Genomic DNA, 27,293 nt, shown 5'->3' on the forward strand with positions numbered 1-27,293 from the left:
CAGTTCCCGCAGCCTCTCCTCATAACTCATGTGTTCCAGTCCCCTAATCATTTTTGTTGCCCTTCGCTGGACTCTCTCCAATTTTTCCACATCTTTCTTGTAGCGTGGGGCCCAAAACTGGACACAGTACTCCAGAAGAGGCCTCACCAATGTCGAATAGAGGGGAACGATCACGTCCCTTGATCTGCTGGCAATGCCCCTACTTATACAGCCCAAAATGCCATTGGCTTTCTTGGCAACAAGGACACACTGTTGACTCATATCCAGCTTCTCATCCACTGTCACCCCTAGGTCCTTTTCTGCAGAACTGCTGCCAAGCCATTCAGTCCGTAGTCTGTAGCGGTGCATTGGATTTTTCTGTCCTAAGTGCAGGACTCTGCACTTGTCCTTGTTGAACCTCCTCAGATTTCTTTTGGCCCAATCCTCTCATTTGTCTAGGTCCCTCTCTTTCTGATCCCTACCCTCCAGCGTATCTACCACTCCTCCCAGTTTAGTGTCATCCGCAAACTTGCTGAGGGTGCAATCCACACCATCCTCCAGATCATTAATGAAGATATTGAACAAAACCGGCCCCAGGACCGACCCTTGGGGCACTCCGCTAGATACCGGCTGCCAACTAGACATGGAGCCATTGATCACTACCCATTGAGCCCGACAATCTAGCCAACTTTCTACCCACCTTGTAGTGCATCCATCCAGCCCATACTTCTTTAACTTGCTGACAAGAATACTGTGGGAGACCGTGTCAAAAGCTTTGCTAAAGTCGAGGAATAACACGTCCACTGCTTTCCCTTCGTCCACAGAACCAGTTATCTCATCATAGAAGGCAATTAGATTAGTCAGGCATGACTTTCCCTTGGTGAATCCATGCTGACTGTTCCTGATCACTTTCCTCTCCTCTAAGTGCTTCAGAATTGATTTCTTGAGGACATGCTCCATGATTTTTCCGGGGACTGAGGTGAGGCTGACTGGTCTGTAGTTCCCAGGATCCTCCTTCTTCCCTTTTTTAAAGATGGGTCCTACATTAGCCTTTTTCCAATCTTCCGGGACTTCGCCCGATCGCCATGAGTTTTCAAAGATAATGGCCAATGGCTCCACAATCACATCCGCCAACTCCTTTAGCACTCTCGGATGCAACGCATCCGGCCTCATGGACTTGTGCATGTCCAGCTTTTCTAAATATTCCCGAACCACTTCTTTCTCCACAGAGGGCTGGTCACCTCCTCCCCATGCTGTGCTGCCCAGGGCAGCAGTCTGGGAGCTGACCTTGTTTGTGAAGACAGAGGCAAAAAAAGCATTGAGTACATTAGCCTTTTCCACATCCTCTGTCACCAGGTTGCCTCCCTCATTTAGTAAGGGGCCCACACTTTCCTTGGCTTTCTTCTTATTGCCAGCATACCTGAAGAAACCCTTCTTGATTTGCGCTTAGCTCAACTGATGGTTGGTTGGGAAATATTATTCTAACCCTCGATCAGGGTTGGAAGGGACCTCAGGAGGTATGTAGTCCAACCCCCTGCTCAAAGCAGGACCAACCCCAACTAAATCATCCCAGCCAGGGCTTTCTCAAGCCAGGCCATATATACCTCTAAGGATAGAGATTCCTCACCTCCCTAGGTAACCCTTTCCAGTCTTCACCACCCTCCTAGGGAAATAGTGTTTCCTAATATCCAACCTAGACCTCTCCCACTGCATCTTGAGACCATTACTCCTTATTCTGTCATCTGGTACCCCTGAGAACAGGCTAGATCCATCCTCTTTGGAACCTCCTTTCAGGTAGTTGAAAGCAGCTATCAAATCCTTCTCACTCTTCTCTTCTGCAGACGAAATAATCCCAGTTCCCTCGGCCTCTCCTCGTAAGTCATGTGTTCCAGTCCCCTCATCATTTTTGTTGCCCTCCCCTGCACTCTCTCCAATTTGTTTCTGTAGTGGGAGGGGGCTCTGAAAACTGGGTGCAATGCTCCAGATGTGGCCTCATCAGTGCCAAATAGAGGGGAATAATCACTTCCCTCGATCTGCTGGCAATGCTCCTCCTAATGCAGCCCAATATGACCAGTTACCCATATTGAATGCAGGCTCAGCAATATTTGATAAATTGGTTGCTGTCCATTCAGTCGGTTATTTCCTACTTATTCATAACTAATGAAGATGCTCTAAGGGGATGGGAGAGAGCTGTCCCGTCCGTGTAGTTAATCCACCTCCCCAAGAGATGGGAGCTGTGTCAGTGGGAGAAGCTGTGTCGGTGGGTGGGCAAGCTGTGGGGTCTACATGTATAGATAAAGTTTAATCAGACCCCATTTTTAAAACCACTCATGGTCTGGGAATGGAAAAGGAGCTCTCTGAGCAGGGCCTGTCCTTCAAAATCCTTAAGATCACTGACTTGCCTATGACAATGCCATGGGGGGTGTAGCTCAGTGGTTGAGTGTTTGACTGAAGCTTAAGTGATCCTTGGTTCAAATCCAAGTGCCCCCTTACAAGCCTGTTCCCTTAACAAAAATAAGCACATATCCATTTCCATTATGTTCGGGAGCTCCATTGAATAGGGATGAATGGAAACACTCAGTGTTCTCCTGTGCAAATCCACAGAAACCTAGCAAACAGGTCCCTCATCTGAAATCAGTTCCAATCCTCTGAGTGTCTAGTTTATGTTTTCATCAGTGAAACAAAGACACATGAAGGCACATTTGCAGATCCTTGGTCTCCATGGGCTACAATGTGTAGAAGAACAAGAACCCCATCCCCTTGGGAGGAATGGACTAGTCTGTGTTACATTCCAGTGGCAGCTGTTTAAAGGGATTGTGCTTCGAGTTCATGATCACCCGCAGCGTCTCTGTAAGGTTACCAACCACAGAGCCGGTTGTGGCTGCATCTAAGTAACCGCAGAGTTAGTGTAGTACCGGATCGTTAATTGCACAGCGTCACTTTCTGGTTTCGTTGATCATTTGGGTAGAAACAGCCATTTCCTGCCTCTCTTTCACACAGAAGGACAATTTTCTTTGTGCAGACGCAGGAACATCAAGATCTTTCTCTGTCCCTTGTGGAAAGCAGAGTGTCAAATTCCAAGGAACCTTCCTCTTCTGCAGTGGAAACAATGGAGAAGCAGGGGGCCCTGGGCACCTCCAGCCCTGGCCGGGAGATGTTCCCTCCCCGCTTTCTTTATGCTGCTGTTGTTATTTCATGGAGTGTCTGGGATGGGGGAAAAGCTGAGTTCACTCCAGGTGGAGGGAAAAAAGGACCCTGAGAATCTCAGGGCCTCAGGGAAAACCCAACCCTTGCTACCGGGATCACTGAGGTGCTGGGGATTTGAGCAGGAAAGGGACTGTGTGAATTGTCCAGGTGGGGAATGAATAACCATCGACAACTAGATCCACCTCATTAACCACCGTCACAGGAGAATCGTGCTGCAGATAGAAGGGAAACTGGGAGCGATTCTTTGCTGTCAGCCATGGAAACAGTGACCCGAGTGCACTGCAGTGAATGTGCTGGGGAAAGCTGGACTTTACGGGCAGGTGGAAATAGCAGATCCGAGAAAAACCTGGAGCCCCCTCCCGCACCAGTTCTTCCACCGGGGTGAGGTGCTGAGCGACTCACAGCGCCCCCCAGCGCCGTTACCTTTCAGCAGGGGCTGGCAGCTCCAGCCAGTCAATGCAGGGGAGAGGGCGGAGTGTATCTCTGCACCCTGAGTCCAGGGCAGGCCCTCTCTCTCCCCCACATAGAGAAACTGGCCCTGCTGCAAAGTGACCCCTGAGAACCAGCAACCTCCAGGACAGAGGGTTTGGCCCTCAGAGCAGGGAATGTGTCCCCCATGCTGCCGTTAGGCCCCTGGAGGCTCTGGAAACAGGAGGGCTGTGAGTGTAACCCATCTCAAACAGCCCCCGTCTGGGGATGTAGCTCAGTGGTAGAGCACATGCTTTGCATGTATGAGGCCCTGGGTTCGATCCCCAGCATCTCCAAGTCTCTTTTCACCCTGCTGCTTTGCTCAGGCCCAGAGGGGATGTGGCCCTGCAGGAGTTTCAGTCCTGCTCAGTGCGGGGCAGGTGCCCATTGCATGGAAGGTCTGTGGGGGTTTCTGCTCCTAAGTCACTTTTGTACTTTTAACATTCCCACCCAATGGGCGGCTTGGGACAGTGGCGGATGAGAAGGGGGAATCCTCCAGCCCTGGAGGGAAAGGTCCCGTCTGCCCAGACTGAGGGGCAAGGAGACGGAGGGGCAGTCAGTGCTCAGAGGGGAGAGAGGTCCGTGATATATAATGTCTTCTGCAGTTTCCACGGTATGCATCCGATGAAGTGAGCTGTAGCTCACGAAATCTCATGCTCAAATAAATTGGTTCGTCTCTAAGGTGCCACAAGTCCTCCTGTTCTTTTTGCGAATACAGACTAACACGGCTGTTACTCTGACACCCACCAGGGGACACTAACCACGCACACCTCTCCCCCTCTCCATTATCAATGCTTTACAGCAACCCCTCCCTCCCCTTATGGGATACAGACTCTCAGTGACAGAGACTGCCTGGGGCTCCCCTCTGCATGGCCCCAATGGGGAAGGAAAGAGTCTGACAGGGGAGAGGAAGGAGACAGGCCGAAGGAGTCAAATGGGGCTAGACGAGAATAGCGAATAGAGGAGATTTTCTTCCTATTAAAATGGACTGGAGTCTCATTGCTGGAAAGCCACATCTTGAGTGAGGTTTGAACCGGCAGCCTTTCAATTGCCAGGCAAAGTTGCGAACCACAGAGACCGATCACGGCCGACTTCCCAACGCTGTCCAAGGAGCCCCTGCAGGGGTGCAAGTGGTTAGTGCAAAGGGCAATATTGCTGGGGTTGTGAGTTCAAGCCTTCCCTGCAGCCCTGGTTTCTATTACCCCATGGAGCTTCCCCAGCTTGCTTCTCCTAATTCACATGGAAAGTGCCATGAGAGGAAGGTCTGAAATGTGGACCTTGGTGCAAAGCTTGGGACCCCCCACCAATGCTGCCATTAGCTGTGGGTGGGTTGCTCAGGGACAGGGAGAATTGATTTCTTTGCTGCTGAGAAAGCTGCCAGGACAGGTCTGTGGGCACCAGAGCTCCCCGCTTCTTCCAGCACATGCCAGGCTCTGTCACTCCTGGAGGAGGGTCATAGAATCATAGAAGATCAGGGTTGGAAGGGTCCTCAGGAGGTATCTAGACCAACCCACTGCACAGAGCAGGACCAACCCCAACTAAATCATCCCAGCCAGGGCTTTGTCATGCCTGACCTTAGAAACTTCTAAGAAAGGGGTTTCCACCACCTCCCTAGGTAATGCATTCCAGTGTTTCACCACCCTCCTAGTGAAAAAGTTTTTCCTAATATCCAACCTAAATCTCCCCCACTGCAACTTGAGACCATTACTCCTTGTCTTGTCATCTGCTATCACTGAGAATAGTCTAGATCCATCCTCTTTGGGTCCACCTTTCAGGTAGTTAAAAGCAGCTATCAAATCCCCCTTCATTCTTCTCTTCCGTAGACTAAACAATCCCAGTTCCCGCAGCCTCTCCTCATAACTCATGTGTTCCAGTCCCCTAATCATTTTTGTTGCCCTTTGCTGGACTCTCTCCAATTTCTCCACATCCTTCTTGAAGTGTGGGGCCCAAAACTGGACACAGTACTCCAGATGAGGCCTCACCAATGTCGAATAGAGGGGAACAATCACGTCCCTTGATCTGCTGGCAATGCCCCTACTTATACAGCCCAAAATGCCATTGGCTTTCTTGGCAACAAGGGCACACTGTTGACTCATATCCAGCTTCTCATCCACTGTCACCCCTAGGTCCTTCTCTGCAGAATTGCTGCCGAGCCATTCGGCCCCTAGTCTGTAGCGGTGCATTGGATTCTTCCGTCCTACGTGCAGGACTCTGCACTTGTCCTTGTTGAACCTCATCAAATTTCTTTTGGCCCAATCCTCCAATTTGTCTAGGGCCCTCTGTATCCTATCCCTACCCTCCAGCGTATCTGCCACTCCTCCCAGTTTAGTGTCATCCACAAATTTGCTGAGGGTGCAATCCACACCATCCTCCAGATCATTAATGAAGATATTGAACAAAACCGGCCCCAGGACCGACCCTTGGGGCACTCCGCTAGATACCGGCTGCCAACTAGACATGGAGCCATTGATCACTACCCGTTGAGCCCGACAATCTAGTCAGCTTTCTATCCACCTTATAGTGCATTCATCCAGACCATACTTCTTTAACTTGCTGGCAAGAATACTGTGGAAGACCGTGTCAAAAGCTTTGCTAAAGTCAAGGAACAACATGTCCACTGCTTTCCCCTCATCCACAGAGCCAGTTATCTCGTCATAGAAGGCAATTAGATTAGTCAGGCATGACTTTCCCTTGGTGAATCCATGCTGACTGTTCCTGATCACTTTCCTCTCCTCTAAGTGCTTCAGAATTGATTCCTTGAGGACATGCTCCATGATTTTTCCAGGGACTGAGGTGAGGCTGACTGGCCTGTAGTTCCCAGGATCCTCCTTCTTCCCTTTTTTAAAGATGGGCACTACATTAGCCTTTTTCCAAGCTTCCGGGACTTCCCCCGATCGCCATGAGTTTTCCAAGATAATAGCCAATGGCTGTGCAATCACATCCATCAATTCCTTTAGCACTCTCGGATGCAGCTCATCTGGCCCCATGGACTTGTGCACGTCCACTTTTTCTAAATAGTCCCGAACCACTTCTTTCTTCACAGAGGGCTGGCCACCTCCTCCCCATGCTGTGCTGCCCAGTGCAGTCATCTGGGAGCTGACCTTGTTCGTGAAGACAGAGGCAAAAAAAGCATTGAGTATGTTAGCTTTTTCCACATCCTCTGTCACTAGGTTGCCTCTCTCATTTAGTAATGGGCCCACAGTTTCCTTGGCTTTCTTCTTATTGCCAAAATACCTGAAGAAACCCTTCTTGTTACTCGTAACTTCGCCTGCTAGCTGCAACTCCAGGTGTGGTTTGGCCTTCCTGATTTCACTTCTGCATGCCTGAGCAATATTTATATACGCATCCGTGGTCATTTGTCCAATCTTCCACTTCTTGTAAGCCTCTTTTTTGTGTTTAAGATCAGCAAGGATTTCTCTGTTAAGCCAAGCTGGTCGCCTACCATATTTACTATTCTTTCTACACATCGGGGTGGTTTGTCTCTGTAACCTCAATAAGGATTCTTTAAAATACAGCCAGGCTTTAAAATACAGCCAGGCTTTAAAATACAGCCAGGATTCTTTAAAATACAGCCAGGTCAAGAAGAGCTCTGCCCCTAGTCGGTTCCTCCAGCACTTGCACAGGAAATTGTCCCCTACAGTTTCCAAAAACTTCCTGGATTGTCTGTGCACCGCTGTATTGCTCTCCCAGCTGATTTCAGGATGATTGAAGTCGCCCATGAGAACCAGGGCGTGCCATCTTGTAGCTTCTGCGAGTTGCCCGAAGAAAGCCTCATCCACCTCATCCCCCTGGTCCGGTGGTCTATAGGAGACTCCCACCACGACATCACTCTTGTTGCTCACGCTTCTAAACTTAATCCAGAGACTCTCAGGTTTTTCTATAGTTTCATATTTGAGCTCTGAGCAGTCATACTGCTCCCTTACATACAGTGCAACTCCCCCACCTTTTCTGGCCTCCCTGTCCTTCCTGAACAGTTTATATCCATCCATGACAGCACTCCAGTCATGCGAGTTATCCCACCAAGTCTCCGTTATTCCAATCACAGCATAATTCCCTGACTTTGCCAGGATCTCCAGTTCTCCCAGCTTGTGTCCCAGGCTTTGTGCATTTGTATATAGGCACTTGAGATAACCCGCTGATCGCCCCTTGTTCTCAGTATGAGGCAGGAGCCCTCCCCTCTCACACGCTCCAGCTCGTGCTTCCTCCCGGTATCCCGCTTCCCCATTTACCTCAGGGCTTTGGTCTCCTTTCCCTGGTGAACCTAGTTTAAAGCCCTCCTCACTAGGTTAGCCAGCCTGCTCACGAAGATGCTCTTCCCTCTCTTCGTTAAGTGGAGCCCGTCTCTGCCTAGCATTCCTCCTACTTGGAACACCATCCCATGGTTGAAGAATCCAAAGCCTTCTCTCCGACACCACCTGTGTAGCCATTCCTTGACTTCCACCATTTGACGGTCTCTACCCAGGCCTTTTCCTTCCACAGGGAGGATGGACGAGAACACCACTTGCACCTCAAACTCCTTTATCCTTCTTCCCAGAGCCACGTAGTCTGCAGTGATCCGCTTAAGGTAATTCTTGGCAGTATCATTGGTGCCCACGTGGAAAAGCAGGAAGGGGTAGCAGTCCGAGGGCTTGATGAGTCTCGGCAGTCTCTCCGTCACATCGCAAATCTTAGCCCCCGGCAAGCAGCAGACTTCTCTGTTTTCCCGGTCAGGGCGGCAGATAGATGACTCAGTCCACCTGAGCAGAGAGTCCCCGACCACCACCACCCGCCTCCTTCTCTTGGGAGTGATGGTCGTGGAACCCCCAACCCTAGGACAGTGCATCTCATGCCTTTCAACTGGTGGAGTCTCCTTCTGCTCCCTTCCCTCAGACGTATCATCTGGGTCACTCCCCGCAATGGTACCTGTGGAGAGAACATGAAAATGGTTACTTACCTGTGTCCGCTTTGCTGGTACATGGACTTTCCCCCTTCTTCTTCTGGAGGTCACATGTTGCCAGATTTCTTCACAGTCCTCCTGTCCCTGCTGCACAGCCTGCTCTGAATCTTCAGAACCTTGTGCCCATAGAAGCATATCCTGACGTCTGTCCAGGAAATCTTCAGTTTCTCTTATGCAACGCAGGGTCGATACCTGTTGCTTCAGACCTTGAACCTTCTCTTCCAATATGGAGACCAGCTTGCACTTTGTACAGACAAAGTGGCTTCTGTCCTCTGGAAGAAAGACACACATGGCACATCCAGTGCAGGTCACAACAGTTGAACACTCCCCATCCATATTACCTTCCTACTAAGAGCTTCCTCCGGAGATGCAGTAATTCCTCAGAGAAGTCGTTAGGGTGTAAGCCTCAGTGGGCTCACTCCAGGTGAACTCCCAGGCAAACTCCTGCTGTTTGCTGCTCTGCTGTTCCCCGCTGCTCAGCTGGTTCTATAAGCACCAAGCCTAAAGCTCTTCCAAGCCTTCTTAGCACAGTGGGCAGCGCATCAGTCTCATAATCTGAAGGTCCTGAGTTCAAGCCTCAGAGAAGGCAACTCTTCCTGCTCCCTGCTTTAGATTTTCTAATGGAAATCAGAGAAAAAAAGACGAGAGCTGAGTGGTTTCTAGACACCCTCCCATCCATCTAACACACACACCCAGAGACTTTTCTAAGGCTGCGTCTACAGTACGAAATTAGTTCAAAACTATTCGATTGGAAATTTCGGGAGCTATTTTAGACATTCAGTCTTCGGTGTCCCCACTAAAGCGTGTGAATTCGGCAGAGTGCGTCCACAGTACCGAGGCTAGCATCGAACGTCGGAGCGGGTGCACCGTGGGTCGCTATCCCACAGTTCCCGCAGTTCCCGCTGCCCACTGGAATTCTGGGTTACGCTCCCAGTGCACGATGGGGCAAAAACATTCTTGCGGGTGTTTCTGGTGCATGTCATCAGGAAGCTCTGGCAGACAATCGTTTCACGCCTTTTTGGCATGCAGACGCCGTACTGCTTTCAGCGGACGGTGCACCGCTTGCTCTCCTGCAACTATGAATCCTCCTCTCATTTCCTCTCCCCTTCTGATGTAATCTCTACTATCTACTCTTTCTCTTCCTCATCGAACTCTTCTGCCTCCAACTCTGCTCTCCCACTGGTGCCACGCTTCCGAGCTTCTCCGGGTTGTCTGTCCTGGGCTCCCGCCTCCGTGAAAACCACGGAAGACAACCATTTCCCGCCTTTGTTCGTCTACCACGAACCAAACAGCACCTCTTCCCCTGCCACTCTGCTCTCCTACATTTCGCGCCCTTTTTCCAGGATTACCCGTGCAGGCGCCATGGAGCCCGCTCAGATCTCCGCTGCAGTTTTGAGCATTGTAAATACCTCGCGCATTATCCAGCAGTATGTGCAGTCCCTACAAAACGGGGCGAGAAAACGACAACGGGGCGATTACTATACTGATGAGGACATGGACAAAGATGGCACGGCGTGTGGCAATTGGGAGATCATGGTGGTGCTGGGCCAGGTTCATGCCGTGGCAGGCCAATTCTGGGCCCAGGAAACAAGCACAGACTGCTGGGGCCTCATCGCGTTGCAGGTGGGGGATGATTCCCAGTGGCTGAGAAACTTTTGTAAGCCTTTTCATGGAGCTTTGCGACTTGCTGTCCCCTGCCCTGAAGAGCAAAGACACCAAAATGAGAGCCGCCCTCACAGTTGAGAAGGGAGTGGCCATAGCGCTGCGGAAGCTTGCAACGCCGCACAGCTACCAGTCAGTCGGGAATAAGTTTAGAGTGAGCAAACCTTCTGTGGGGGTTGCTGTGTTAGCCAACAAATAGCCAACAAATACCCAACACAATCATTGACCAGCTGCTATCAAGGGTCGTGCCTTTGGGAAATGTGCGGACGATTGTGGATGGCTTGAATGCGCTGGGGTTCCCTGACTGCGGCAGGGCTATAGACATAACGCATATCCCTCTCTTGGCCCCGGAACAGCGGGGCGGCCACTACATAAACCGCAAGGGGTACTCTTCCATGGTGCTGCAAGCCCTGGTGGATCACAAGGGACGTGGCGAAAGGGATGCACAAACAATCCAGTTGGGCCATTGCCCACAAGCTCACCCCAAGCAGCTTGGACTCCTGATGACTGTGATGCTGAGGTTCCTTAGACCCCTGTTCATATTTCAGACCCCAGCCGGTGCAGCATCCCTGCCCAACCACTCACCATCTGCCCCAGGAGAACCAGCTGGTGGGCTGCATCCACAGGCAGGTAGTTTATGCCGCTCCCCTCAGAGCAGCAGCCACAGCTGTGCAGCTAATCCCCACATCTGGTTGCCGGGGATCCAGCTGGATTGTTTGGGCATCCCTTTCAAGACTTGCCCTCAACAACCTGGCAGCCCCCAGCTTTCTCATTGCTCTGTGGTTGTTTGCTCTGTGAAAGGGGCCCCTAGGAATTAGTATTTCCAGAGGCATTAAAGAATCATAAAGGAGAAGGAAAAGTTAATGCCTTAGAAAAGTCTGTGTGTCTGTGTTAGATGGATGGGAGGGTGTCTAGAAACCACTCTGCTCTCGTCTTTTTTCTCGGATTTCCAGTGGTAATCAAGGTCAGCCATTGCCAGCAGTTGACAAGAACATGTGAGAACAGTGCGGGTGGGAAATAAACATGGGGAAATAGTTTTACTTTGTGTAATGACCCATCCATTCCCAGTCTTTATTCAAGCCTAAGTTAACTGTATCCAGTTTGCAAATTAATACCAATGATCACTACAAAAGGTTCCCCCCACCCCACCCGGCTCTCCTCCTGGTAATAGCTTACCTTAGCGAGCAGATGGAGGGACGTGATCGTTCCCCTCTATTCGACATTGGTGAGGCCTTATCTGGAGTACTGTGTCCAGTTTTGGACCCCACACTACAAGAAGGATGTGGAGAAATTGGAGAGAGTCCAGCGAAGGGCAACAAAAATGATTAGGGGTCTAGAACACATGACTTATGAGGAGAGGCTGAGGGAGCTGGGATTGTTTAGCCTGCAGAAGAGAAGAATGAGGGGGGATTTGATAGCTGCTTTCAACTACCTGAAAGGGGGTTCCAAAGAGGATGGCTCTAGACTATTCTCAATGGTAGCAGATGACAGAACGAGGAGTAATGGTCTCAAGTTGCAGTGGGGGATGTTTAGATTGGATATTAGGAAAAACTTTTTCACTAAGAGGGTGGTGAAACACTGGAATGCGTTACCTAGGGAGGTGGTAGAATCTCCTTCCTTAGAGGTTTTTAAAGTCAGGCTTGACAAAGCCCTGGCTGGGATGATTTAACTGGGAATTGGTCCTGCTTCGAGCAGGGGGTTGGACTAGATGACCTTCAGGGGTCCCTTCCAACCCTGATATTCTATGATTCTATACCTGATCACTCTCGTTACAGTGTGTCGGGTAACCCCCATTGTTTCATGTTCTCTGTGTATAGGAGTCTCCCCACTGTATTTTCCACTGCATGCATCTGATGAAGTGAGCTGTAGCTCACGAAAGCTTATGCTCCAATAAATTTGTTCGTCTCTAAGGTGCCACAAGTCCTCCTGTTCTTATTCATGGTGTTGTATCCCCATAGTGTGGCCGTTTGGTGTCAGTCCTTTTAAATAAACAATGAGTTTTTTTCATAGAAACCATATTTTCCTCATACAGACACAGGAGTAGATTAATCTACAAATGGAAGGTGATTCCAAGGCAGTTCCGGAGGGAGAAGGGAACGTTTTCAGCATCACTAAATTATTGTGTTGTACCTCACACACACACAGAGTGACAATAAACTCAATTAACTGAGCTACCAACACACTTCACAGGAATGAAATAAACAACTTTATGTTCAAGGAGTTCGGTGCATGTAAATAATATTAAAAATATGTTTTGGGCAACGCATGGAAAATTCATTGTATTGTACAACCCACTTGATATAGTTAATACACCACATAATATTTAAGGAAGTTAAGAACGATGTGCTTATAAATTAACATATTGTGCCATTTGCACACGCACAAGACCTAGAAAAAACTGAATTATTTGAGCTTCCAACATTTCCACTTTCTCACAGCATGTTAGACCCCCTGCTTTAAATGAAATATGTCTAAAGGCCAGATGTATGAAAGAATTGTCTCGTTCTATATTTCTTAGCTTTTATCTCAAAAGGTAACAGCCTCATAATCTTCCCCCAAACACCCTGGGACCTCCCCCAATTATTAAAATGCCCCTGTCTTCAGCAAGACCATGACAGTGACCCACAGCTAGAGTGTCTAGGCCAAGCTGTTCTCAAGGACGCAAGTCAAAGATTTTCTCTCTGCTTCCCTTGGCAAGGTCTGAGTGGGAAAACAAAATCCCGCACATGGAAAGTTTTCTGCTGAGAAACCAATACTAGTCTGTTTGGGGACTTTGATTTGAATGGATTATTATTATTCTCTTCTAATCTCTGAATTATTTCAGTTCAGTCTTTGTCCTCCAGATATGTTTCCAGGTGTTGAATTGCGGGGGAGAGAGGCCAAGTCATGATGTCTCTTCCCCTCTTTCATAGTTTCTTCCAACTTGCTAGGAACTTCCTCTGCTATGATGTGAGTCAAGCAGTGTCCATTGTCTCCGGGCTGTCTCGGAGGAGTCCGCATTGTACACGGTTCCTGGGAGAGTCCTTGGGAGCGTGGATACCTTCACTGGGCCAGCAGCGAGTCTGGCTCCTCCAGCATCACACCGGAAAGGCTGGCGGTGGCCATTTCCCAGCCTCATCACATATTTCAGTGACGCACCCAGAGCAAAACTCCACCACTTCCCAGACAAGCCTAGCACACACCATCCACCCAGGTATTAGCCTTCAACAGATCACGACTTTTACAATGATAACTCACCAGGCCGACTCTGTACAAATCGTACCTTAATTCTATGAGAGTGGTGACTATGGGGCTTCCAGGGTGCTGCTTTGAACACAGCCTGCCACCCCTGGGCTGACATTGCAATGGAGACGTCCCCGTAGAGTCCCTCTCTCCCGGGATAAAGATGGCAGCAGGGCTGGCCTGGGTTAGCTGACGTGGGCTCCTGGAGCTCAAGCTGTGGGGCTGAAAAGTGGGGTGCAGATACTGGTGTTCCTGCTGAAACCTGGGTTTGGAAACCCTCACCCCTCGTGGGGTCTCAGAGATTGAGCTCAAGCCCATCTGTCTCCACTGTCATTTTGTAGCCCTGCAGCCCCAGCCCCAGAAGCGTGAGTCACCTGCCCCGGGCTCTGAGACAGGTGCCCTGGGTGTTTTAATCGCTGTGCAGACATAACGTTAGGATACGTCTACAGTGCAATGAATCACCCACGGCTGGCCGGTGTCACATTAATCAGGATCATGCGGCTTGGGCTGTAAAGTTGCACTGTACAAATATAAAGAAACAAGAGCAAAAACCAGTTCCCTTTATAGCTAGATAGCTACAGATACATGGCAAATAGCAACAAGAATCAGCGTCGAGCTGGATCTAAAAAAATGAAAGATTAATCTTTGCTCCACAAATAATAACTACTGATAAATGGTAATATAAAAAAGGACCTTGAATTCCTTCATAATTTGATGGGTTTTGGAACTTCCAGGCATATTGGCTAGAATTTTCGAGACACAGATTGTCAGAAAAACGTAACACGCTGAGTGCTCCACCTGAAACAACAGCAAATACTGTTGCCTAGGTAGATAGATACATTGCTAAGAGCAACAAGAATCAATGTGGAGCTGAATCTGCAAAAGGGAAAGATTAATCTTGCAATTCAAATAATAATGTATTAATTATTATTATTTATTATTTATTATTATGTCACAAAGGACCGTGAATTCCTTCATACTTTTATCATCCTCAGGATGTTGTGTGAATTCAGAGACATGATTGTTTTCTGGAGCAGCCATTGCAGTTTCAAAAGGAAATGCAGGCAGAAAATGAAGCAGGGAGGGTTGTGATGGGGTGCATGAAAGGAGAGGAGGCTTGTTCCTCTTGAGTTTTCTTTCCATTGCTCTCGTGATCCTGATGGAGGAAGTCGAAGCTTAATTTGAGTTTCTCCCCACTCCCCTCCTTCTGTCGGCGGTGTGTGTCTTCACCAGGAGTGCTTCCACCAAATGAAGAGGGGCAGTGTGGGGGGGCTGAGAAACGGGGCTCTTCACTCCGCGCAGTTGCCCACTGGGAGCCCAGCTGCCCCCTGGGCTCTTGACTCCCCACCTCCTCCCTGGAGTGGGAGCCGGCCACCTGGGCTTCTTGCCTGCCTGCTCCCAGCCAGGAGTGGGGGCGGGGGCCAAGTGCTCAGGCTTCTCGGCTCCCTGCGCTGGGAACCGGGAGCTTTCGTGCAGCAGCCCCGAGAGGAGCCAGGCAGGTGCAGCCCCGCTGGGACCAGGGAGCGGAGGGCAGCCATGAAGGGAGCCAGCCGGAAGCCATGACATTGGCAAGACAGCCAGCAGCCCCTGTGAGTCAGGCAGTGTCTACACAGACACTGTGTTGTCCTAACGACCCCAACGCAATCCCCGTGCCTCTTGAGGAGCTGGAGTTACTATGTGGGTGTAGCAGGGCACTTACACAGATGGGACAAGGCTGTAGTGTGCACCGTGAGGTAATTAGGACAACGTAAACTGCTGTCGGCGGGCCTAACTGTGTAGTGTAGCCCAGGTTTTAATCTCCTGCTGATGGGTTATATGCTGGGTGCCTTGTTTCCTTTGCTTAGGAGTGCTTGTTCTCACACTTATCTCCTCGCTTTCCATTCCAGTTCAGGGAAGGAGAGAATAACCAGCTCTTCAGGTATGAAAAGGCAAAACATTTCTACACGACCCTTCGCAGTGGGTGGTGGGAAACGTGCCCTTGATTTTACTGCATTTTGGTTTCTTGTCTTGTTGGTTGCTCCCGAGGAGCTGGCAGGGAAATGTCCATGGAGAAGTGGAGTGGATGTGAGGTTTCTTGCTTAGGAGATTTGCCTGCGTTTTGGCCTCATTGTGAGAAGGGCAAATTGGATGAGACATTGCAGCTTTTCTGATGCCTGTCTGAGTTTGGAAAGTAAGTTCTTTGTTGTCCTGTTCTTCAAAGGAAACTGAGGGAGCGGATATACACTGGCAGCTGAGAAAGCCTTAGAAGGGGAAATCCAAATCTGGGCACAATTGGTTTCTGTCGTAGATTGTAGTGTAGTGTGGTGGTTATCATGTTGGCTTGACACACAAAATATCCCTGGTTTAAAACTAGGCAGAACCAGTGCCTTTTCCCCCGACTGATCACTTTTGGTCTTCCTCCATTCCAAGCCCTTTGCTGAAATACACCCTGTCATAAATATAAGGGGAAGGGTAAACCCCTTTGAAATTCCTCCTGGCCAGGGGAAAGCTCCTCTCACCTGTAAAGGGTTAAGAAGCTAAAGGTAACCTCGCTGGCACCTGACCAAAATGACCAATGAGGAGACAAGATACTTTCAAAAGCTGGGAGGAGGGAGAGAAACAAAGGGTCTGTGTCTGTCTGTATGCTGCTTTTGCCAGGGACAGAACAGGAATGGAGTCTTAGAACTTTTAGTAAGTAATCTAGCTAGGTATGTGTTAGATTATGATTTCTTTAAATGGCTGAGAAAAGAATTGTGCTGAATAGAATAACTATTTCTGTCTGTGTATCTTTTTTGTAACTTAAGGTTTTGCCTAGAGGGGTTCTCTATGTTTTTGAATCTAATTACCCTGTAAGATATCTACCATCCTGATTTTACAGGGGGGATTTCTTTATTTCTATTTACTTCTATTTTCTATTAAAAGTCTTCTTGTAAAAAACTGAATGCTTTTTCATTGTTCTCAGATCCAAGGGTTTGGGTCTGTGGTCACCTATGCAAATTGGTGAGGCTTTTTATCCAACATTTCCCAGGAAAGGGGGGGTGCAAGTGTTGGGTGGATTGTTCATTGTTCTTAAGATCCAAGGGTCTGGGTCTGTAGTCACCTAGGCAAATTGGTGAGGCTTTTTACCAAACCTTGTCCAGGAAGTGGGGTGCAGGGTTTTGGGAAGTATTTTGGGGGGAAGGACGCGTCCAAACAGCTCTTCCCCAGTAACCAGTATTAGTTTGGTGGTGGTAGCGGCCATTCCAAGGACCACGGGTGGAATACTTTGTACCTTGGGGAAGTTTTGACCTAAGCTGGTAAAGATAAGCTTAGGAGGTTTTTCATGCAGGTCCCCACATCTGTACCCTAGAGTTCAGAGTGGGGGAGGAACCTTGACACACCCATATTTCCCACACTTTTTGTTCATTTTTCTTTCCTTTTACAATATTTTAGAGTTGTAATTTAATGGCCAAACAATTTTGCTCATGAATTACAGTTTAACACAAGATTTGACAGCCTTTTCCCATGCCCTCTTTTCTGTCACTTACAGGAGTTTACTTATGGGAATATTTACTGATTTATTGCATCGTGCATTTCAAAGGAAAGGTCAGAATGATTTATCTTGGATTCACTTTCCATACTTCTTTCTACTTCTTTCTCTCACATAGATGGGGAATTCTGTGTTGGAGCAATTTAGCTTACCACTCTCTCTTTCTAGATGGAAGCTGACACAATTTAAAACTTCCCAATTTGCAAATATCTATGTGAAAATATTTCCTAAACCAATGCAGAGATCCTGGGCAGGGCTAGGGGTGAGGCAGATTAATAATTGGCTGTTCTTTATTTTGGTGCTTGCTAATTGGCCATTTGGAATTTTAATACAGGATGGCATTACAGCCGAAAGATAATCTCAACATGTGGAGAAGAAACGGTTATACGGGCTAATAAATAATTTCTTGGTGTCACACCAAAAGTGATGCATTCCAGTGTGAAAGAAGAACTAATTCATGGCTTATGAGCATTTGCTACGTAGTTGTAGCCATGCAGGTCCCAGAAAAGCTTGTCTTTGTCCCCAACAGAAGCTGGCCCAGTGAAAGATATTATCTCACCCACCTGCGCGTTTGCTCGCCACACAACTATTAGCCGACGGCCAAGGATGTTTGGTGAGGTGCCAGCTATGCCCGTTTATACCATCCGTGACTTTAACCGCTAGGACGCACTGTCCCTTCGCGGCGGGCAGCGCGGGCTAGGCTGACAGATGCCCCAAGGTCCTAACCACCCGTGACATTAACTGCTAGAGCTCAGAGCTCCTTCGCAGCGGGCAGTCAATACTGACTGACAGGTGCCCCAATGGCAGCACTAAGAGCCTCTCCACACCCGTGACTTTAACTGCTAGAGCTCAGAGCTCCTTCGCAGCCGGCAGTCAATACTGACTGACAGGTGCCCCAATGGCAGCACTAAGAGCCTCTCCACACCAGTGACTTTAACTGCTAGAGGTCAGAGCTCCTTCGCAGCGGGCAGCCAGGATTGACTGACAGGTGCCCCAAGAGTTTGCCCCGTGGAGGCGGCACAACTCAACGCTAGGCTCTTAGTACTCTCACCGCATGGCCAGACTTTAGAGCCAAAACGGCTGAGGTTCTTTCATTGTGTTGGCTGCTTTACAGTAAACCAGAGAAAACAAGTCAGGCTTATGCACAAACGGTTACCAAAATTTATTAAGCTAGATTCTAATCATGTGGTTACAAAATTGCTAGTGCCTACTTATTTAAATGTCGAGATGTTACACACACAAACAAGTTACAAAACTGAAGCCACAATCCCAAAGAAAGAAAACAAAGTATAGAGCTCTATTTCAAAATATGTGTACACTAAAGACAGGAGATCAGGTGTGGGTGCTTCTTACCCTCCTTGCGTCTCTCGATTCCAGCGGTGCCAAGCCAGGATCGGTCACTCAATTCCGCGGAAAGACGAATAAGGGACAAGGCTTAGGGACCCTCTTAGCTGCAGAAGCCTTGGGAGGCTGTCACTTATCTGACCAGCAGATAGATTGTGAAAAGCACTCCAAAATCATGGTGCTGTAGGTCCCCTACTTATACCTCTGTACTCCTTTATTCTCTTTCTCCTTTCTTATGCCAACTTGAGGCTGATCTGTCTGGGTGACGCCAGCTTTCGCAAGAGTAGTTTACACTTGCAAGGGAGAGAAACAATAAGTGTCGACTACTGGACATTTCTTTTATCAGGGTAAATATTTTCCCACCTAGGATGTTGGGGTGTGTGCATCACGCTATTTAGCAGGGGCTAAGAGCCATGTCTGTCAAAGGGCCTCTGCCTGCTGTGAGCTTAATCCTTGTATGTGTTCCCAGAGGCACATTGTAGCAGCACACCTGTGCTTCCACAGCTTCAAAGGCTGTGCTGGAATATATGTTAAGTGCCCTGTTCCGGCTTCCTCCTGTGTTTCCAGCAATACTGGTCTGAGGGGAAGGGGGCTGCCTGTCTGGCTACAGACCCCCACCTGCCCTCCACCAGGATCTGCCAGCCCATTTGCCTGGGACCCCCTCCTCCGGCCAGCAGGACCCGCTGACGCTTTACAGGAGGACCCCTCACTCTGCGCCAGGGAACGCCCCACCACAGCGCTGTGCACTGGGCATGGCAATGGTCCCAGGAGCCAGCTGGGCAATCCCAGACAGAGCCCCTGGCACAGCACCAGGCAGCGTCTAATCCCCTGCCCCACCTGCCCAAGAGACCCCCACCCCCACTGGTCTGCAGCCAACAGGCCCCCAGCGATACCCACCTCCAGGACCCATAGCCTTAGGGCTGGGCACATCAGAACTACCCCCCGAAACCCCAAACCCTCCAGAAACCACCAACCTGACTAGGGTCCCCCCTGCCCAGCTACCCAGAGGCGTCTCCCTACCACAATGCCCCTTCACCTCCCGCTGCAATCTCCCCACACAGACACCTGCCTCCCCCAGCAACAATGTTCTCTCACAGTGTCTGGTAAGTGGACAGAAAGTTATCACCACCCCCTGCTGGCCAGTCACACAGGCAGAGGGAGCCCGGGGGGACGCCTCTTTAACAGAGAAGGGAAGCCATGGAGGGCCAAAATAAGTAAGACATTTCCATACTCTGTCACGAGCAAATAATGGCCACCGTGGATCCACCCCAGAGTTGGCTACATCTTTGCACTGCGGGAAGCCCCCCCTCACGGAGACCCTTTGTCATGGGGTTTGGGATATTTCTGGACCCACGCTGCACTCAGAGGGACCTCCTCATCCCGTGCCGGCTGGAGAAAAGAAAAGGGTCCAGCCAACTCTCCTGTTACCAACTGGGAACCACCCATCCCCCAAACAGGGGGAAGCCTCTGGCTTTGATGGGTATTGAATATATGGCTAGTCTCTTTGATTAGCAAACATTTTTAACAGAGAGAAAGGAGGAACAAATGATTCTCAAAGGAGAGGGAAAGATGATCATTGTTGCAGGGGGGTTAATTTCCCAACCAGGATGGAGAAGGACTCAGGGCGACAGGTTCCCCCCTAGGAAGGACAAGTTGCTGGGATTTACAGACATGGGGAACAGCCCCAAACCCCAGAGGATTTTTAATTGACATTTGATAATGACATCCTAAGAGGGAAACCTGAGATTTGAGATCAGTGTTCAGAAATGAAAGGGAAAGGGTGGAAATCTGAGGGATTTTGGATCCATTTATGCAAATTATAGAGAGGGAAGTGGAAAATGAGAGGGATTTTATAGCAGTTGTTGATAGGAGGTAAAAGCTGAGTGTATTTCCCACCACTATTTGGTCAATGAATAGAGCGGAAATGGGCAACGTTGGCAAACGTTTTAGATCCATATTCAGAAATCTGAGAAAAGGTGTAAATCTGAGATTTTCGTCGTAATTTATAATTACAGAGACAGGGAAAGCTCTCAGGGGCATATTCAATTAGAAGTAGACAACTAGAGTAAAAGTGGGGCAAACGTTGAGGGTATTTTTTAGGAATCTTTGAGACGTACAGAGAAAACGTGTCACAAACTACGCAACTGAGAACATGGGATAAACGCCAAAACCGGGGGGGGATTTTATGTGGCTATTAAAGAACGAGCTGGAAAAGGGGGACCGTTTGTGATATAAAATCCAGCCTGTCCAATACATAAACAGAAAGTGATGGTCCCCCCGTCCCACGGCCCCCGTTCACCTGGGCATCAGCAAGCCCTCTGAGGGGCTGACTGAAGGGGGCGGGGGGGGGAGCTGGAGGGCTCCCTGGGGGAGGGGAGGGGGCGGCAGTGGGGGATGGGCAGGTGGGGGGCAGAGAGTCACTTTCCTGCCCCCCAACCAGCGCTCCCCCCCACCGCGGGGTCTCCCACTCACCGGGGCGGGTCCCAGCTGGACAAAGCCCCCCCCCCGGCCGAGCACGAGGGGGTTAATGACGGTCCCCCCCCCGCACAGACACCGGAGGGGAGCCGCAGCTGCTCCTCCTACAGATCCGACAGGAGGCAGCGCCCGGTCTGCTCCAGGCCCCGTCCCCAGCGCTGCCCCGCCCCCGGTCTGCTCCAGGCTCCGCCCCCAGACTCTGCCCCGCCCCCGGTCTGCTCCAGGCCCCGCCCCCAGGCGCTGCCTCGTGTCGGGTCTCTCGGAGGAGCAGCTGCGGCTCCCCTTCGGGGTCTTTGCGGGGGGGCCCGTCATTAACCCCCCCGTGCCTGGCCGGGGGGGGCTTTCTCCAGCTGGGACCAGCCCCTGGCTCTGCCCGCCCCCGACCCGGTGAGTGGGAGACTCCGCGTGGGGGGGAGCGTTGGTGGGGGGGCAGAAAGTGACTCTCTGCCCCCGGCACGGCTGGGATTGGGGGGGGCAGAGACTGGGGCCCGGCGGGCGGGGTCCCTTGGGGGTGTTGGGGGGAGAAGCCGGAGTTGCGGGGGGTGGGGGTTGAACTGTCTCTGTGCAGCCAGGAAATTCCCGGGGGGGGAGTGGGGGGCGGCGGGGGAGTTAATTGGATTCCTCCCCCCCCCCCCCCGGGCACAAATGCCCCTCAGTTTTCCTCTTTTCCCTCTCGGTAGCTCCCACGTGGTTGTAAACTCCCCCCCACCCCCCATTGATGCGCTCTCTCGTCTCCCCTGATCCCCCCCCGTCTCTCCTTCCTCCTCACATGTGCATTGAAACTCCCCGCCCGTTTTATCGTTTTATCCGCAGCGATTTGTCCCGGTGTCGGTGGGAAGTTGGAGCCCGGAGCCATCCCCCAACCTGGCTGCCCCGGCGTGGGGGTGGGAGGAGACGCCGGGTCTCTGCCGGGGCGGGGAAGGGAGGGGACGTGTCCCCCATGGGGCTGCCCCCGATCCCGGCTTCCCAGTCCCACTTGCTGCCCCCCAACTGCAGCACCGTTGCCCCCAGCCCCCACCTGCCTCCCACCTGCCGATCCCCCCCCTACCGCCCCCTCCCCTCCCCCAGGGAGCCCTCCAGCTCCCCCCCCCGCCCCCTCCAGTCAGCCCCTCAGAGGGCTCCCTGCTGCCCAGGTGAACGGGGCCCGTGGGGGGGGACGGGACCATCACTCTCTGTTTATGTATTGGACAGGCTGGATTTTATATCACAAACGGTCCCCCTTTTCCAGCTCGTTATTTAATAGCCACATAAAATCCCCCCCGGTCTTGGCGTTTATCCCATGTTCTCAGTTGTGTAGTTTGTGACACGTTTTCTCTGTAGGTCTTGTTGCCGGCACCCAGTGCCGAGAGGCTGAACAACAGCTTGAGTTGGTTCCTTACCCGGTGTGCTGCACCCAATAATCACAACGGGGTGGAGAAGCAGAAAAGTTTATTTGAAGCTTCAAAAAGGTACAGGGAGTTTTGAATCTCAAATCCTGTACAACAAAGCAGGAAGTTACACAGGCTTTTACACATCCTTTTTTTTAGCATACTTATTCAATAGTAAGCTGCTCCAAGTATCCATAGAGCCAGCCAATCCAGTTCCCAGCTAGTTCCCTGATTTTCTGTATTATTTGTTAAACTATATATAAAGCTGCTTTATTTAGCATTGTTTTTTTATATTTTTTTTGTTTGGCCTTGCTTAGTTTTAGGCAGTTTGACTCTGCAACATACTGTTGCAGATTTTTAGCATTACTGCTGTGTGTGCCTCCAGGCGGGGGGATGGGGGGGCAAGGACACTTGGGCCTAGCGCAAGGGGGCTTCATTGACACTTGTGGTTTTTTATTTTTATGAGTTACTTAGTGGCCATGCCCCAGTGTTCCCAACAACTTCCCCCTTTGAGAATATTTAATAACTTGGCTTTGAGTTTTTTTATTTGGGTTATTTATTTTTTTATAATATGATTTTGTATAAGTATTTTGTGATAGCTTTGAAGAGAATGACTTATTAATTTTTGTAAAAGGGCTTTGATATATGATATTGCATAGCATAATATTAGTAATACAAGCAATATAGGAAAGAGAATTTTTAATAGCAGGCTAAATAAATTATTAAGCTAAGACGACAAACCTTAGCTTGAAAACAAGGTTTGCAATTAATTGTTTTTTGGGGCAATATAGGCAACCTGTGCTTTGGCTTGGGCATGGGCTTTAGCTTGTATTATTTTTTTATAGATTTTATAATTGTTATTATTTATATATATATAATATTGGAGCTTGATGAGGGCATAAATTTTTTTTTGGGATGCTAAGAGATAGTTTAAAGCCAGCTTGTTTTGGAGGGAAAAGGTTTTGAGCTGTTGTATTTTTTTATTTAATATTTTATTGTTGATTTTAAATTATTAATTGAGTTTTTTAATTTTAAGGTTATTTTTTAAGTATTATTTGTAGTTTTATAGTATAGTGGTTTATGCATGCCAGGGCTGGCCTGGTAAACAGTGGCACTATTTTTAGTACAGAGCATTTTACTAGTTTTTTGGTTGTGAGGGGATTTTTTATATTGCTTTTTAATGCTTTGGTTAGTTGCCGCAGGGTCTTTTTTTGTGACTTAACAGAGGTGTTTTGGGCATTTTTAATTTTTTTTTGGGGCAGTGTGGCAGTTATGGAAAGATGAGGAACTTTATGAGCTATATAACAGCTACTTGTTTAGTTGGCTGGCAGCACTTTGTAAGCTTTTTGGCCACATATAAAATAGTGACCTTTTAGGGCCCAGTAAGGATTATTTTTTAAGGGGATTTTTGGGATATTTAAGGCTGCTTTTTTAAATAGTTTATATGCCCTTAGGGGGGCATTTTATTTTTTTGATTGGGTATAAGTGGGGGCATTTTTAATTGTGCTATTTAAATTATATTTGCTATAGGGACTATTATAAACCTATTATTGGCTTGCTATATTGGAGATATTAATTGGACGGCAAGTTACATTTTTAAACTTTTTTTTTGTGGTAAGATTATTTGTAAGTGTTTTTTTAAAAGGGGAGGAACTATTATATTTCTATTGTTGGCTTTTTTTGTTGGTTTTTATTTAATATTTATTAGCTTACTGTGTAATAACACAGGAGCTTTTTTTTTACAGGATGCTTATAGGGATTAGATTGGTTTTGGGTAAAACATAATATTTTTTTAGCAAGTACTGCAACTGAATACTCCTGGTCCTGATAGGTGGCTTGCTGTAAAGAGGTCTTGTTTCAGAACGGTGAGTTTGTGTTTTTTTGCTTTTTGGTGGTGGCTAATTTTGCTAGAGTCAAGGGCAGCATATTAAGGGGCATTCCCGTTTTGGGGGATAGTGGAGTTGGAGCACACACCCAGCAATCAGTCTGGTTTGTTAAATAAGTAACATGGTGCGCAAGCAAAACCAAGGAGTTATGCTCCCGATATGCACAGTTTGGAAATATCAATACAGAGAATAACCATGTTATTTAATTAATTATTATTAGAGTTTTTTTAACCCAGGGTCTCCAGTACCTGGGTGGGCCCATTTTAGCATTAAGGTGCCCGCTATTTGTGTCTTTTAAACAGTAGCTTTAGCCCGAGATTGTTACTAGATGAGGAGTTAGCAGGTTGGACGGTCCACTGTTCTGCTGACGAGGGGGCAGGTACTGCCTTCAGACGAGAGTGATGGGTCCAGTTTTTGTGTCCCTTGATTTTTGCCGCTGTATGGGAAATCAGCAGGACGGTATAGGGTTTTTTTTACCTTTTTTGGAGAGGCTTGTCTTTCCAGGTGCGAGTAAGCACAGAGTTACCGGGCTGTAAGGAGTGGACGGGAGAGTCCAAGGGGAGAGGCTGGGAATCCTTGGTATACCTGTGAAGAGACAAGAGAACAGCAGACAGGGAACACATATACTGTGACAAAAAATCATTACTCAACTTTTATTTCCCTGACAGAACCGGGGTGCCATTTATAGGCCATGCCCTTTTCAACATAATTTTAAAGGGACTGAGTCCTAATTTACTATTTGGGAGAACGCGGATACGGAGTAGGACGAGGGGCAAAGCATCAGGCCATTGCAGTGAGGCTTCTTGGCACACTTTTGAGAGATGCCGTTTAAGGGTCTGATTGGTACGGTCCACGACACCACTGGCTTGCGGTCTCCAGGGCGTATGGAGTTTCCAGGGGATCTGTAAGGCATGTGAGATGCTTTGAATGATTTTTCATGTGAAGTGTGTCCCATTGTTAGATTCCATTTACAGGGGGAGTCTAAAGCGAGGAACGATCTCCTTAACAAACTTGAGGGCCACTGTCCTGGCAGTGCAGTTACGGCAGGGGAAGGCTTCTGGCCATCCGCTGAACCGATCCACTATAACAAGGAGATGTTTGAACCCTTGGGTCCGGGGAAACTCAGTAAAGTCTATTTGCCGCACTCGTCCAGGGCCCAGAGTGGGTTCTAGGGTAGCTGGTGGCACAGGATGTCCCGGTCGGGGGTTATTCTTTTGGCAGACTAAGCAGTCCGCTTGTACCTGGGCAGCCAGGGGTCGGAGTCCGGAAGTGATAAAATATTTTTTTATTAGTTGGATAAGTGCTTTTTTGCCAGTATGAGTGGTTTGATGTAGTTTCTGCAGCACCGGCCGGATCAGGCCCTTTGGTAAGAGGACCTTCCCTTCTGGGGAATGGAGCCATCCCTCCTTTTCCCGGAGATTGAGTTTGTCAGTTAGCTGTTTTTTTTTTTTCAGAGGACTGAGGGGTTGGAAGTTCCCCTACTGATGGGATAAGGGCATGCATATGGGTATTCTTAGTTTGAGGGGATGGCAGGGTGGCAGCATGCTTTGCCTTTTTATTTGCCCGGGCGTTATTTTTGGCCACATTTTGATTTTTTTTTTTGATGGGCTTTACAGTGTACCACTGCTACTTTTGAGGGGAGTTGTACGGCTTCTAGGAGCCGGAGGATTTGGGGCCCATACTTGACTGGGGAGCCTTGGGCTGTCAGCATTCCCCTTTGCTTTTATAGGCCAGCATGAGCATGCAGCACACCAAAAGCATACTTTGAATTAGTAAAAATGTTGACCCGCTTTTTTTTTGACAGTTTAAGTGCACGAGTCAGGGCTATTAGTTCGGCAAGCTGGGCAGAGGTCCCAGCAGGCAAACCTTCAGCTTCCACAGTGTCATGGAGGGTCACAACAGCATAACCCGCCCTTCTTTGCCCATTTATTACAGTATTGCTACCATTAGTGTACCACTTATAATTTGTATTTGGGAGAGGTACATCCTTTAAATCCGGACGGCTGGAGTACTGGACATCTATGATTTTTAAACAGTCATGTTTTTGTTTCTTTGTTTTTGGCAAGAGGGTGGCTGGGTTAAGGGAGGGGCAAGGCTGTAAGGTGACTTCAGAGTTTTTTAACAGCTTAGCCTGGTGCCGAGCAATCCGAGCCTGGGTGAGCCAAAGCCCTCCCTTTGCATCCAATAAGGCTCGGACCATATGGGGAGTATAGATTTGCATAACCCCTCCCAATGTTAGCTTCTTGGCTTCCTTAAGCAATAGGGCAGTAGCTGCGACCGCCCGTAAACATGCCGGCCAACCCTTTGCAACCTGATTCAATTGCTTAGAAAAATAAGCCACAGGACGCTTCCATGCTCCTAACAGCTGTGTGAGCACTCCTAGGGCCACCCCCCTTTGTTCATGTACATACAACTGAAACGGCTTAGAGAAATTTGGCAGGCCCAGAGCCGGGGCTTCCATTAATTTTGTTTTTAGGATTTTAAATGCTCTGTTAGCCTTTGGGGTCCAATAGAAGGGGTCATGATTTGCTCCTTTTACACAATCGTACAGGGGTTTAGCCCACAGTTCAAACTTTGGGATTCATATCCTGCAAAAGCCTGCCATACTCAGAAATGCCCTGAGCCGCTTACGATTACTTGGGGTAGGAACTTGACAGATAGCTTCCTTTTTTTTGCTTGAAAGCTGACGCTCCCCTTGCCGTATGTGAAACCCGAGGTACCGTACCTCTGGGAGGGCAATTTGAGCCTTACTCCGTGCTACACGATATTTCCGGAGTCCAATAAACTTCAGGAGGCTCACGGTGGCTTTAAGGCAGGGTTTTTGGCCCACAGTGGCAATTAACAAATTATTTACATACTGCAGAAGGAGAGCCTCCTTATTATTTCACTCCTGTAGGTCCCTGGCCAGAGCCTGGCCAAAAAGGGTGGGAGAGTTTTTAAATTCCTGGGCCAACACTGTCCAGCAAAGTTGCTTTTTAACCTTTTTTTGGTCCTCCCACTCGAAGGAGAAGATCTCCTGTGATGGGGTGGCAACTGGGATGGTAAAGAAAGCATCTTTCAGATCAAGGACTGAAAAATGGGTATACTGTCCCCCTATAGAAGCCAATAAGGTGTACGGGTTAGGGACAAGAGGGTGCAGAGTCTTAAGCCGTTTATTGACTGCCCTTAGGTCCTGTACCAGCCGATACGTGCCATCAGGCTTCTGTACGGGTAGAATGGGAGTGTTCCAGGCTGACTGA

The 27,293-nt window shown here is 49.0% G+C and overlaps 1 protein-coding gene and 3 non-coding genes across 4 annotated transcripts in view; 3 read left to right on the forward strand and 1 right to left on the reverse strand.

Annotated features, from left to right (window-relative positions):
* The window catches only part of LOC144258216 (uncharacterized), a 970,182-nt gene that overhangs the window by 537,358 nt on the left and 405,531 nt on the right, over window positions 1-27,293 (reverse strand). The window lies entirely within an intron of this gene.
* TRNAF-GAA (transfer RNA phenylalanine (anticodon GAA)) lies at window positions 2,398-2,469 on the forward strand. The gene has a single exon. It is a non-coding gene; the product is annotated as a tRNA-Phe (tRNA).
* TRNAA-UGC (transfer RNA alanine (anticodon UGC)) lies at window positions 3,879-3,950 on the forward strand. Its single transcript has one exon. It is a non-coding gene; the product is annotated as a tRNA-Ala (tRNA).
* TRNAM-CAU (transfer RNA methionine (anticodon CAU)) lies at window positions 9,107-9,179 on the forward strand. Its single transcript has one exon. It is a non-coding gene; the product is annotated as a tRNA-Met (tRNA).

The sequence above is a fragment of the Eretmochelys imbricata genome, chromosome 28, assembly GCF_965152235.1.
Source record: "Eretmochelys imbricata isolate rEreImb1 chromosome 28, rEreImb1.hap1, whole genome shotgun sequence".
Taxonomy (NCBI): Eukaryota; Metazoa; Chordata; order Testudines; family Cheloniidae; genus Eretmochelys; species Eretmochelys imbricata.